The sequence below is a fragment of the Schistocerca piceifrons genome, chromosome 1 (genome assembly GCF_021461385.2).
Source record: "Schistocerca piceifrons isolate TAMUIC-IGC-003096 chromosome 1, iqSchPice1.1, whole genome shotgun sequence".
Lineage (NCBI taxonomy): Eukaryota > Metazoa > Arthropoda > Insecta > Orthoptera > Acrididae > Schistocerca > Schistocerca piceifrons.
Genome location: NC_060138.1, coordinates 63471130 through 63486486, shown reverse-complemented (window position 1 = coordinate 63486486; position 15357 = coordinate 63471130). Strand labels below are relative to the sequence as shown.

Below are 15357 nucleotides of genomic sequence, written 5' to 3'. Positions count from 1 at the left end.
TTTTAATAACAACCCCTTCCGGAATAGTTATTTGCGGAGTCCTCGTGGACCCTGTAAATACCATCCTCACGTGGAAGTTTATTTGTAATATCAAATTTTCTATTGACTTTTCTTTTCATGACTTTAATGAAAATTTTAGTAAATATTATATACTGACCATTATTTCGGTTTATTTGCAGTATAAGTATCGAAAAATTGGCGAGTTGCTAGTAGGACTCAAGCTCCAAAGGTTCGAGACAAACATAATTATGCATACAGGTCGTTCATCCAACCCGGGAATAGAGAATATCTATTATTTTTGACTGTTATCGACACTGGTACTCGCCTCTTATCGACAACGATACTGATAAGATATCGGTCAAAGGAATTCCAAGACTTTTGATAACTTTTTAATTTTTATATTTGAAGTCTGATAACAAATGTGGAAAGAAATATTTCTTCGAGAGATATTATTACAAATTATCAATTTTCTGACTTTTTTGCTTTTCACTTACTGCGAAACTCGACCCCACGATTACCGTTCTATACTACAGCGCGCCATCCGCTGACGGCAGACTACCTCGCCGGACCTGCGCCATTGTTGTTGTTGTGGTCTTCAGTCCTGAGACTGGTTTGATGCAGATGCTACCCTATCCTGTGCAAGCTTCTTCATCTCCCAGTACTTACTGCAACCCACATCCTTCTGAATCTGCTTAGTGTATTCCTCTCTTGGCCTCCCTCTACGATTTTTACCCTCCACGCTGCCCTCCAATGCTAAATTTGTGATCCCTTGATGCCTCAGAACATGTCCTACTAACCGGTCCCTTCTTTTTGTCAAGTTGTGCCACATACTCCTCTTCTCCCCAATTCTATGTCCTTCGGATAATTTAGGTTAAATAATGTGTAAGCTTAGGGACTAATGACCTTAGCACTTGAATCCCATTAGATTTCAGATAAATTTGAACATTTCTATTCAATACCTCTTCATTAGTTATGTGGTCTACCCATCCAATCTTCAGTATTCTTCTGTAGCACCACATTTCGAAAGCTTCTATTCTCTTCTTGTCTAAACTATTTATCGTCTATGTTTCACTTCTATACATTGCTACACACCACACGAATTCTTTCAGAAACGACTTCCTGACACTTAAATCTATACTCGATGTTGACAAATTTATCTTCTTCAGAAACGCTTCCCATGCCATTGCCAGTCTACATTTTATATCATCTCTACTTCCACCATCATCAGTCATTTTGCTCCCAAAATAGCAAAACTCTTTCACTACTTTAAGCGTCTCATTTCCTATTCAAATTCCCTTAGCATTACCCGATTTAATTCGACTACAGTCCATTCTCCTCGCTTTGCTTTTGTTGATGTTCATCTTATACCCTCTTTTAAAGACACTGTCCATTCCTTTCTACTGCTCTTCCAGGTCCTTTGCTGTCTCTCACAAAATTACGATGTCATCGGCGAACCTCAAAGTTTTCATTCCTTCTCCCTGGATTTTAATTCATACTCCGAACTTTTCTTTGTTTCCTTTACTGATTGCTCAATATACAGATTGAATAACATCGGAGATAGGCTACAACCCTGTCTCACTCCCTTCCCAAACACTGCTTCCCTTTCATGCCCCTCGACTCTTATAACTGCCATCTGGTCTCTGTACAAATTGTAAATAGCCTTTCCCTCCTTGTATTTTACCCCTCCTACCTTCAGAATTTGAAAGAGTATACCAGTCAACATTGTCAAAAGCTTCCTCTAAGTCTACTAATGCTAGAAACGTAGGTTTGAATTTCCTTAATCTACTTTCTAAGACAAATCGTAGGGTCAGTATTACCTTACGTGTTCCAACATTTCTACGGAATCCTAACTGATCTTCCCCGAGGTCGGCTTCTACCAGTTTTTCCATTCGTCTGTAAAGAATTCGTGTTAGTGTTTAGCAGCCGTGACTTATTAAACTGATAGTTCGGCAATTTTCACATCTGTCAACAACTGCTTTCTTTGGGATTGGAATTATTATATTCTTCTTGAAGTCTGAGGGTATTTCGCCTGCCTCATACATCTTGCTCACTAGGTGGTAGAGTTTAGTCAGAGCTGACTCTCCCAAGACTGTTAGTAGTTGTAATGGAATGTTGTCCACTCCCGGGACCTTGTTTCCACTTAGATCTTTCTGTGCTATGTCAAACTCTTCACGCAGTATCATATCTCCCATTTCATCTACATGCTCTTCGATTTCCATAATATTGTCCTCAAGTACATCGCCTTGGTATAGAAGCTCCATACACTCCTTCCACCTTTCTGCTTTCCTTTCTTTGCTTAATACTGGGTTTCCATTTGAGCTCTTGATATTCATACAAGTGTTTCTCTTTTCTCCAAATGTCTCTTTAATTTTCCTGTAGGCAGTATCTATCTTACCCCTAGTGATATACGCCTCTACATCCTTTACATTTGTCCCCTAGCCATCCCTGCTTAGCCATTTTGCACTTCCTGTCGATCTCATTTTTGAGACGTTTGTATTCCTTTTTGCGTGCTTCATTTACTGCGTTTTTATATTTTATCCTTTCATCAACTAAATTCATCGTTTCTTCTGTGAAACAAGGATTTCTACCACCCCTCGTCTTTTTACTTACTCGATCCTCTGCTGCCTTTACTATTCATCTCTCAAAGCTACCCATTCTTCATCTACTGTATTTCTTTCACCCATTCTTGTCAATAGTTCCCTAATGCGCTCTCTGAAACACTACAACAACTGGTTCTGTCAGTTTATCCTGGTGACATCTTAAATTCTCAACTTTTTGCAGTATCTTCTGTTTTAATCCACAGTTCATGACCAAGAGATTTAGTCAGAGTCCACATTTGCCCCTGGAAATGTCTTACAATTTAAAACCTGGTTCCTAAATCTCTGTCTTAACGTTATATAATCTATCTGAAACCTCCCAGTATCTCCAGCCTTCTTCGAAGTATGCAACCTTCTTTCATGATTCTTGAACCAAGTATTAGCTATGATTAAGTTATGCTCTGTGCAAAATTGTACCACACGGCTTCCTCTGTCATTTCTTAGCTCCATTCCATATTCACCTGCTACATTTCCTTCCTTCCTTTTCCTACTATCGAATTCCAGTCACCCATGACTATCAAATTTTCGTCTCCCGTCACTATCTGAATAATTTCGTATCTCATAATGAATTTCACCAATCTCTTAATCATCTGCGGAGCTAGTTGGCGTATAAACTTTTACTACTGTGGTACGCGTGGGTCTCGTGTCTATCTTGGCCACAATAATGCGCTCACTATGCTGTGTGTAGTAGATTACCCGTGTTCCTATTTTTTTTATTCATTATTAAACCTACTCCCGCATTACCCCTATTTGATTTTGTATATACAGGGTGATTACAAATGATTGAATCGATTTCACAGCTCTACAATAACTTTATTATTTGAGATATTTTCACAATGCTTTGCACACATACAAAAACTCAAAAAGTTCTTTTAGGCATTCACAAATGTTCGATATGTGCCCCTTTAGTGTTTCGGCAGACATCAAGCCGATAATCAAGTCCCTCCCACACTCTGCGCAGCATGTCCCCATCAATGAGTTCGAAAGCATCGTTGATGCGAGCTCGCAGTTCTGGCACGTTTCTTGGTAGAGGAGGTTTAAACACTGAATCTTTCACATAACCCCACAGAAAGAAATCGCATGGGGTTAAGTCGGGAGAGCGTGGAGGCCATGACATGAATTGCTGATCATGATCTCCACCACGACCGATCCATCGGTTTTCCAATCTCCTGTTTAAGAAATGCCGAACATCATGATGGAAGTGCGGTGGAGCACCATCCTGTTGAAAGATGAAGTCGGCGCTGTCGGTCTCCAGTTGTGGCATGAGCCAATTTTCCAGCATGTCTAGATACACGTGTCCTGTAACGTTTTTGTCGCAGAAGAAAAAGGGGCCGTAAACTTTAAACCGTGAGATTGCACAAAACATGTTAACTTTTGGTGAATTGCGAATTTGCTGCACGAATGCGTGAGGATTCTCTACCGCCCAGATTCGCACAGTGTGTCTGTTCACCATTAAGAAAAAATGTTGCTTCATCACTGAAAACAAGTTTCGCACTGAACGCATCCTCTTCCATGAGCTGCTGCAACCGCGCCGAAAATTCAAAGCGTTTGACTCTGTCATCGGGTGTCAGGGCTTGTAGCAATTGTAAACGGTAAGGCTTCTGCTTTAGCCTTTTCCGTAAGATTTTCCAAACCGTCGGCTGTCGCACGTTTAGCTCCATGCTTGCATTATTCGTCGACTTCCGCGGGCTACGCGTGAAACTTGCCCGCACGCGTTCAACCGTTTCTTCGCTCACTGCAGGCCGACTCGTTGATTTCCCCTTACAGAGGCATCCAGAAGCTTTGAACTGCGCATACCATCGCCCAATGGAGTTAGCAGTTGGTGTATCTTTGCTGAATTTCGTCCTGAAGTGTCGTTGCACTGTTATGACTGACTGATGTGAGTGCATTTCAAGCACGACATACGCTTTCTCGGGTCCTGTCGCCATTTTGTCTCAATGCGCTCTCGAGCGCTCTGGCGGCAGAAACCTGAAGTGCGGCTTCAGCCGAACAAAACTTTATGAGTTTTTCTACGTATCTGTAGTGTGTCGTGACCATATGTCAATGATTGGAGCTACAGTGAATTTATGAAATCGCTTCAATCATTTGTAATAGCCCTGTATAACACTTTGGTCACTTGACCAGAAGTCATGTTCCTCCTGCCACCAAACTTCACTTATTCCCACTATGTCTAACTTTAGCCTATCCCTTTCCCTTTTTAAATTTTCTAACCTACCTGCCCGATTAAGGGATCTCACATTCCACGCACTGATCCGTAGAACGCTAGTTTTCTTTCTCCTGATAATGACGTCCTGAGTAGTCCCCGCCAGGAGATCCGAATGGGAGACTATTTTACCTCCGGAATATTTTACCCAAGAGGACGCCATCATCATTTAACCATACAGTAAAGCTTTATGTCCTCGGGAAAGATTACGGCTGTAGTTTCCCCTTGCTTTCAGCCGTTCGCAGTACCAGCACAGCAAGGCCGTTTTGGTTAGTGTTACAAGGCCAGATCAGTCAATCACCCAGACTGTTGCCCCTACAACTACTGAAAAGGCTGCTGCCCCTCTTCAGGAATCATACGTTTGTCTGGCCTCTCAACAGATACCCCTCCACTCTGATTGCACCTACGGTATGGCTATCTGTATCGCTGAGACACGCAAGGTCCATGGTTCATGGGAGGGGGTGGGGGGGGGGGACCCGCGCCATATTTGCTACTTTTGTCTAAACGCTCCCTGGAGCTACCACTTCTGTCTCTTTCATTTCGGGCTTATACCACACGCTCGGATGAAATCGGTGATGACGGGTAGGCGCGATCTCCTTGTAAAATAGTTGCAGTCGATACTGCGATTTTTTGGAAGATATAACCACCATTTGACTGTACAACAGGTTTTATTCCACGATCTAGACTTCTGCTTTAAGGCGTTATCAAGTGTTGCAACTTAAATTGATTAAAACACAATAAAATTGCAAGTATCGGAAAAATAGCAGCGCAAACACACAAATTAATGTTTCAGCTGCATGATTTCTTCATCAGGTGTAGAACTCATGCTAATTGCCAGTAAATTATCGTATTACACAAATGTTCTCGCATTTACTTTTGCCACTGTTGGTTTACATAACCTAAGAAATAGTTTGACGATGACTTGGGTTCTGGTCAAGTCTAATGATTTTTCTGACATAAGCAAGAGAACAAATCATACAGCCAGTACATTAATTTGTTTGCCCTTCTATTTTTCTGGTATTTGTGCTTTTATTGTGCTTCAATGAGTTGCAGTTTTAACGCTTGATAATGGCATGAGGTCGAAATTTAGATTGTGGAATAAAACCTGTTGTACAGTCGAATGGCGGTTATATCCTTCAAAACGTTTTACATGACTGGATTCACACCAAAGTAAAATCATTAATACTGAGACTGTTCCTTTAAGAAGAATGTCGTCGATTTCCTGCTCTCTCCTTGTCCATTATGAGCCTTGGTTTCGTTTCTAATGAAACTGCCTTCGACGCAAAGCGAGACCCCAGTAACCCTCCTTTTCAACCCCAACTCGTTTCTCACACCAGCCGTCGAGGTATCTTAGGAAATGTTAGCTTTCTCAGCAAGAGACACAGACGGTTATTCAGTTCGACTGAGTCGCTTTATGCGGAGAGTGAGGCTAGGTGACGATTCCAGTCATATATCACTACCTGCGAGCTGGATAACTTCCCACCGACAGACACGGCCTCAGTCTGTCTGTATTCTCTTCGCCCTCTTTCCAGTTGAGCTCTGTATTCGGCCTGTCCAGCAGTGCTACAGTTGTTTACCATTAGACCACGCCAGCAAGCGGTGACGCATCCAAACTCAGTGGTGCCTATTGTGATGGCGGTCCACATGAGTCACTCACTGAGACAGATAGTGACGTTCTACCTGCGTGTGCTGTTCAAAGTATCTTATGGCGAAGGACAGAAAGCCGCCAAGAATATGTTCTGCAGAAAACAATCACACAACTAGTACCACAAAGAAGCGCCTTCTAACTTAAATACTACGTCGTGTGCTGACGTCTTAGTCGGATCTTCCAAGCCCCATCGTATAGGTGATTTTTAGGCCAGCCGACGGCAGAGGTCTGTTAGGCGCCTTGTGATCAGCCGGCACTGAGCAGCGTTTCAGAGATCACTGAACATACCATTCAAAAAAGTGTCTAATATTTTGAGAGCTGGTAGTAACCATCAGAACATGGAAAAAAGTCCAATAAACATGTATCAGGATGGAAAAGATCACTTTAGCTGTATGATAAATATTTATTTGGGACTACTAGTTTCATGGCGTTAGAGCCACATCTTTAGGGATACATCTGTATATAAACGAGGGCAAAACGTACAAGAAAATCCTGTTTCGCTAAAATTGTAGTTGAAAATGGTTCAAATGGCTCTGAGCACTATGGGACAACATCTATGGTCATCAGTCCCCTAGAACTTAGAACTACTTAAACCTAACTAACCCAAGGACATCACACAACACCCAGTCATCACGAGGCAGAGAAAATCCCTGACCCCGCCAGGAATCGAACCCGGGCGCAATTGTAGTTGAACTGTAGATGAAACTACATTAGAAAACTACCTACTTGCATTTATTTCATGACAGTTCAAGCGATAACCAGCAGACGACCCAACATTCTCTGTCTATTTGCATTAAAAGTGCCCAACCCTCTTGAAGTCAGTAGCCAAGTTAAAATACGGTAGTATGCAGGGAACATCATTGAGATGTAGCAAATCTAGAATAAAGATAAAATCGTAAAACTGATTTATGTGAAAGAATAAAAGAAATGATATGCGTAGATGATGAAAAGCTGGTAACATAAAATAGATCTCAAAAACAGAGCATGTATAACTGTACAGTAGGTAACGATGGTAAAGTCTAAATAAAATGCTACTCAGAAAAGAGACAATCACCGTGGAAACGGAAAATTAAGAATAGTACATAAGGCACAGTCCCCAGTTTAGCTCAGTTGCATACTCGGCGGCCTTTGTGTGCCTCATGTCGTCAGGACGACATCACGCTTTTTGTAAGGCTATATAATATTTTTTAATTTTCTGTTCCTCAGTCACCATTTTATTTCTATGATGGTCTATTTTGTAAGCAGCATTTTATCTAGATTTGACCTTCGTTATCCATCGTGTGATTAGATTTGAGATGTATTTTATTTTATCAGTTTAACGAAGGCTTTCATCATCTACGCATATCATTTGTTTTATACTTTTTCATCCCTCTGGTTAACCGCTTTATCCTTGTTCCAGGTTCCCTTCATAGGAATTATGTTACCTGTATTTTGCCGTAGTTTAACTTTACTATCGATCTGTTGAACGTTGAACAGTTTTTACACAATTGGACAGAGAATAGTGGGTCTCTATGCCTAAAGATGCTGCTCTAACGTCAAGAAACAAGTTTGTAAATAAATATTTACCATAGAGCTGGAGCGGTCTTTTCCATCGTTACACAGTTCTACAGCTGTGCATGGCCACAATACAAAATTTTCTCCAATAAACGTGGGTCCAGAAAAGCATACTTTCTGAGATCTGTACACTTGTCCATAATGGCTGATAATGTTTGGTAGTGAGAGTGTCCGCCTCCGTGACAGACAGGGAAAACAACGAGGAAGCAAATACTGTGTGGGCACAGTCGTTGTCTCGGTAATCCATCTAGAAGGTTCACAACTGTGCAAATGTCTCCGTATCAAAGTACTGTTGTGCACATACGGCTACGAGCATTCGGTAGTCTAGAAGCAGTTGTGTTGTTTGCGTGGTGCTGTGGGTACTGTAGTTTCAGTCTTCTTAGTGTGTGTTATCGTGCAGTTAATTAAATACAATGCTGGGTATGTATGGGCAACGTCCTTGCCGCAGTGGATACACCGGTTCCCGTCAGATCACCGAAGTTAAGCGCTGTCGGGCGTGGTCGGCACTTGGATGGGTGACCATCCAGGCCGCCATGCGCTGTTGCCATTTTTCGGGGTGCACTCAGCCTCGTAATGCCAATCGAGGAGCTACTCGACTGAACAGTAGCGGCTCCGGTCACAGAACACCGTCATAACCAGCAGGAGAGCAGTGTGCTGACCACATCCTCATTGAGGATGACACGGCGGTCGGATGATCCCGATGGGCCACTTGTGGCCTGAAGACGGAGTGCTGTCTCTGGGTATGTATCGTAGCGTCGTATCTACGTTCAAAAATCCAGATAAGTACGACTGACTCACCCACCGAGTGTTCCATACAAACTAGAGTATTGGGTAGTCCGTCTGTAAGGTGGTCATTTTGATTTTTATGTTATCGATGTGCACGTCAGACAGAGAGCAAGTTTTTTATTATCAAACAATCTTTGTCCTTGTTGTGGCACAGCTTGCAGTCTGTGCAGTTTGATATATTCTTACAAGGGGAGGCCACGACGCTGCGATTACGGATTTACTTCAAACTTTCTACATCTTTAGTAGGCCACTTAAAACAACATAATGTGCAAGTGGTAAAGTGCAATTCATAGACAATCGCAAGAAAAGTTTTAATGGGTCTATCATGTAACTGATGTATCTGTGCGTAGGTGCCAGACGTTAGAGTTAAAGATGGTCAATTGGTTAGTGTTCGATCTTAGTAAGACGGATGTGTATGAGGCGAAGGATCGACTCCCACTCAAACCTTTCTTTTTGTAGTGCAATTTTAGATTCTGTGATATTCAAAAAATCTGTACCTGCACTATTCGTTGTTGGTACATTAGCAACGTCTCACCGCTACGCAGGTTAACTAACAAAATTGGACCTGCACCTGTATGTGCAGCTCGAAGCGTCGAGGTGCAAAGTAGTTTCGGGTTCCTGATCAGATTGCATATATATAGGGGATTTCGCAAATCACGACAGGCATACATTTTCAGGAAAACTACGCGTTTCTTCATTTACTTGTCAACAGTGATAAATGTGTTTGTCATAATGACTAACTTTAATTAAAAATAGTAAGCAGTCAAATAATATGAAATTCACTAAAAACTTCAAGCAAATACACTCGGTTTTTTAAATTGTATTACTCTCAAATGTCATAAATTAGATAATATGATTAGTGATGAAAAAAATATATATTAAAAATTAAGTATGAGCAGGAGTCTAAACGTCACCTCATACACGTTAACCTACCGCAACTCTTACGGAAACCTTTTTTTGGGGGGGAGGGGGATTCACTTGGCCAGCATGAACCCAAACATCCAGTACCTAACAGATACATCTGTTACTTAATAGAGGCCTTAAACTTCTCTTGCGGTTTTACGGGTATTGCGAGAGTAGTGCACCTTACTTCAAATGGTTCAAATGGCTTTGAGTACTGTGTGTCTTAACATCGGAGGTCATCAGTCCCCTAGAACGTAGAACTACTTAAACCTAACTAACCTAAGGACAGCACACACATCCAAGCCCGAGGCAGGATTCGAACCTGCGACCGTAGCAGTCACGCGGTTCCGGACTGAAGTGCCTAGAACCGCATGGTCACCGCGGCCGGCAGTGCACCTTACTACTTGCACATGATGTTGTTTTGATGGCCCACAAAAGGTGTACAAAGTTTGAAGTAAATCTGTGATGCCAACGTCGTGGCCTGACATGCTAGTTTTCAATTCTCTATATCTGTACAACAAATACTCAGGAAATAAAATGACGTTGTACGATTACAGAATGAACATTATAAAGGGCTTCCTTCCACCAATGGACGTTCCACGAAATGTGAGCAATAACAATAACAAACAAACACACGTTGCGCAAAAGCGGGAAGAAGCAAGTGGTGAGGAAGCGGAAGTGCGCGGAACAAGGCAAGCGCATTGATACACCATACAAGCGTACGACCTGCCCAGACAAACCTGGATACTGCTTGAACTGCTGTATAATTTCCCATAAGTAGCAAAAACGCGATAATATCGGGGAAATTACTATTATCAAAGACAACTTTTATTTCTTTTGACATTACATGGTTCCTTTTTATGACGTGAAAGGCTAGAAATTTTTTTCACGAGTACTCAGAAATGAGGTTTTCTTTTGTGTTAAGTCGACTTACGTCTTATTGCGTTGTAAAGCGTCCACTTCAGTTTTTTTTTCGAAAGAATTTGTTGTGCTAAATTTGTTTTAATAGCACCTCAATTGAAGTGATGGGGGACACGAGAGAAGCCTGCACCTAGGGTGTGTTTCGCTTACTAATTTCTACACATCCGGGCGTCCCCTGGGCATCTGTGATAAATGTAGACGGCTAATTCTCTCATACCAGGAACAAACATGCTACTAAATTTCCGACCTCTATCAGAGTCAATCAAAAAAATGCGCATTCTAAGTAAATATAATTTCAAATGAATCCAGTTTCCTTTTTCCTTTTTTTCCTTCTTAAGAATTTTCATTTTGGAATCCAAATTTTTCCTGAATGCAGTGCATTTGTTGCTTCTTTGAATTGTAGTTTTTGTTACATCATCAACAAATCACGAACATTTGAATGACGCCTGTGCCCCCTATAGGTGTCAGACAGCAAACAGACTTTAAAACATGACCACAATACAGTGGAAGCCTATTTGAAGTAATGCATCTAAGGTGTCATCATTAAGTCAGTATAGGACATGATGCTACAGATCGTACAAGGTCTTGACGTCAGCCTGTAGCTCAGGTGTGCTTAGAAGAGTCGGCTCTGAGCGGTACCTGACGTTTCAGAGCGTTACCGACCCGCAATCGCACGTTCCCGGGCCGTACTGGAGAGTTGCGCGCCTGCACCGATGCCGCAGCGAAAGTGTTAATGAATATTTTTTTCTGTTCCTAAAGTTTTTGGAGATAGGCCTTATTTTCTCTCCGTTTCTCCTTCGTGCTCTTCATGTAGCGTAGGGCACCACAACGCATTTCCCTGCACAGAATTCCTGGGGTTAAATACTTGCTATGTACTTACAAATAATCTCTCCATTTATCATTGGCTACCATCCTTACGGTTCTCGGCTGCAGTTTGAATATCCTGTTTGTGTGTTTGTTAGGAGGCGCCCCATCTCAAAAGAATGCCATAATGTAGAACGAATTAGCGTATTTTATGTCACTTTCGTATTGCTGGTGTATTTTAGGTAGGTAAGTATGCCGAGGACATATACACTATGTGATCAAAAGTATCCTGACACCCCCCAAAACATACATTTTTCATATTAGGTGCATTGTACTGTCACCCACTGCCAGGTACTCCATATCAGCGACCTCAGTAGTCATTAGACAGCGTGAGAGAGCGGAACGGGGCGCTCCACGGAACTCACGGACTTCGAACGTGGTCAGCTGATTGGGTGTCATTTGTGTCATACGTCTGTACGCAAGATTTCCACACTCCTAAACATCCCTAGGCTCATTGTTTACGATGTGATACTGGAGTGGAAACGAGAAACACATACAGCACAAAAGCGTACAGGCCAACCTCGTCTGTTGACTGACAGACCGACGACAGTTGAAGAGGGTCGTAATGTAATAGAAAGATGACTTCTATCCAGACCATCACACAGGAATTCCGAACTACAACAAGATACACTGCAATGTCTATGACAGTTAGGCGGGAGGTGAGAAAACTTTGATTTCATGGTGAAGCGCTGCTCATAAGCCACACATCTCGCCGGTAAATGCCAAACGATGTCTCGCTTGGCGTAAGGAGCGTAAACACTGGACGATTGAACTGTGGAAAAACGTTTTGTGGCGTCACGAATAACGGTACACAATGTTGCGATCCGATGGCAGAGTATGGGTATGGCGAATGCCCGGTGAACGTCATCAGCCAGCGTGTGTAGTGCCAACAGTAAAATTCGGAGGCGTTGGCGTTGTGGTGTGGTCGTGTTTTTCATGGAGGGGGCTTATACCCCCTCGTTGTTTTGCGCGGCACTATCACAGCCACAGGCCTACACTGATGTTTTAAGCACCTTCTTGCTTCCCACTGTTGAAGAGCACCTGTTCATAATGCACGGCCTGTGGCGGAGTGACTACACGACAGTAACATCCCTGTGATGGACTGGCCTGCACAGAGTCCTGACCTGAATCCTATAGAGCACCTTCGGGATCTTTTGGAACGCCGACTTTGTGCCAGGCCTCACCGACTGACATCGATACCTCTTCTCAGTGCAGCACTCCGTGAAGAATGGGCTGCCATTCCCCAAGAAACCTTCCAGCACCTGACTGAACGTATGGCTGAGAGAGTGGAAGCTGTCATCGAGGCTAAGGGTGGGTCAACACCACATTGAATTCCAGCGTTACCGATGGAGGGCGCCACGTACTTTTAAGTCATTTTCAGCCAGTTTTTCGGATACTTTTGATCATATAGTGTAAGTTTCTTAGCCGAGTTATCCACTTATACATTCTATGTGCGTATACCAATGTACGTTTTCATCTATTACGTCCCAAGTGTTGTAATGTGTATGGAGTTTCCTGCTATGTAGTAACCTATGCAAATATATCTTCATTATGTTCGTGATGACTGGGTGTTGTGTGATGTCCTTAGGTTAGGCTTAAGTAGTTCTAAGTTCTAGGGGACTGATGACCATAGATGTTAAGTCCCATAGTGCTCAGAGCTATTTGAACCATTTCTTCATTATGTTGATTATTTAGCCTGAAATTTAAACGAAAGACATTAGCAGTCATTATGGAAATTTATTTCAGCCGACTTGTGGATAGCATTATGTAATTATTTACACCAAAGATGATTTTTATTTCCAGATTTTCTATGTCATAATCCCTGAGCAGCAGAGTTTTATCATTTGTATGATCTATTAAGTGTTTTTGATGTACTACTTGTATGAACCCCCCCCCCCTCCCCCCCATGAACCATGGACCTTGCCGTTGGTGGGGAGGCTTGCGTGCCTCAGCGATACAGATAGCCGTACCGTAGCTACAACCAGAACGGAGGGGTATCTGTTGAGCGGCCAGACAAACGTGTGGTTCCTGAACAGGGGCAGCAGCCTTTTCAGTAGTTGCAAGGACAACAGTCTGGATGATTGACTGATCTGGCCTTGTAACAATAACCAAAACGGCCTTGCTGTGCTGTTACTGCGAACGGCTGAAAGCAAGGGGAAACTACGGCCGTAATTTTTCCCGAGGGCATGCAGCTTTACTGTATGATTAAATGATGATGGCGTCCTCTTGGGTAAAATATTCCGGAGGTAAAATAGTCCCCCATTCGGATCTCCGGGCGGGGACTACTCAAGAGGATGTCGTTATCAGGAGAAAGAAAACTGGCGTTCTACGAATCGGAGCGTGGAATGTCAGATCCCTTAATCGGGCAGGTAGGTTAGAAAATTTAAAAAGGGAAATGGATAGGTTAAAGTTAGATATAGTGGGAATTAGTGAAGTTCGGTGGCAGGAGGAACAATACTTCTGGTCAGGCGAATACAGGGTTATAAATACAAAGTCAAATAGGGGTAATGCAGGAGTAGGTTTAATAATGAATAGGAAAATAGGAATGCGGGTAAGCTACTACAAACAGCATAGTGAACGCATTATTGTGGCCAAGATAGACACGAAGCCCACGCCTACTACAGTAGTACAAGCTTATATGCCAACTAGCTCTGCAGATGACGAAGAAATTGAAGAAATGTATGATGAAATAAAAGAAATTATTCAGATAGTGAAGGGAGACGAAAACTTAATAGTCATGGGTGACTGGAATTCGAGTGTAGGAAAAGTGACAGAAAGAAACGTAGTAGGCGAATATGGATTGGGGCTAAGAAATGAAAGAGGAAGCCGGCTGGTAGAATTTTGCACAGAGCACAACTTAATTATAGCTAACACTTGGTTTAAGAATCATGATAGAAGGTTGTATACATGGAAGAACCCTGGAGATACTGGGAGGTTTCAGATAGATTATATAATGTTAAGACAGAGATTTAGGAACCAGGTTTTAAATTGTAAGACATTTCCAGGTGCAGATGTGGACTCTGACCACAATCTATTGGTTATGAGCTGTAGATTAAAACTGAAGAAACTGCAAAAAGGTGGGAATTTAAGGAGATGGCACCTGGATAAACTGAAAGAACCAGAAGTTGTACAGAGTTTCAGGGAGAGCATAAGGGAACAATTGACAGGAATGGGGGAAAGAAATACAGTAGAAGAAGAATGGGTAGCTTTGAGGGATGAAGTAATGAAGGTAGCAGAGTATCAATTAGGTAAAAAGACGAGGGCTAGTAGAAATCCTTGGGTAACAGAAGAAATATTGAATTTAATTGATGAAAGGAGAAAATATAAAAATGCAGTAAATGAAGCAGGCAAAAAGGAATACAAACGTCTCGAAAATGAGATCGACAGGAAGTGCAAAATGACTAAGCAGGGATGGCTAGAGCACAAATGTAAGGATGTAGAGGCTTATCTCACTAGGGGTAAGATAGATACTGCCTACTGGAAAATTAAAGAGACCTTTGGACATAAGATAACCACTTGTATGAATATCAAGAGCTCGGATGGAAACCCAGTTCTAAGCAAAGAAGGGAAAGCAGAAAGGTGGAAGGAGTATATAGAGGGTCTATTCAAGGGCGATGTACTTGAGGACAATATTATGGAAATGGAAGAGGATGTAGATCAAGATGAAATGGGAGATACGATACTGCGTGAAGAGTTTGACAGAGCACTGAAAGACCTGAGTCGAAACAAGGCCCCCGGAGTAGACAACATTCCATTGGAACTACTGACGGCCTTGGGAGAGCTAGTCCTGACAAAACTCTACCATCTGGTGAGCAAGATGTATGAAACAGGCGAAATACCCTCAGACTTCAAGAAGAATATAATAATTCCAATCCCAAAGA

General features: G+C 42.3%; 1 pseudogene; it reads left to right on the top strand.

Moving 5' to 3' along the window:
• The first annotated feature begins 8431 nt into the window (after window positions 1–8431).
• On the top strand, window positions 8432–8549 carry LOC124726367 (annotated as a pseudogene).
• Window positions 8550–15357: the final 6808 nt, after the last annotated feature.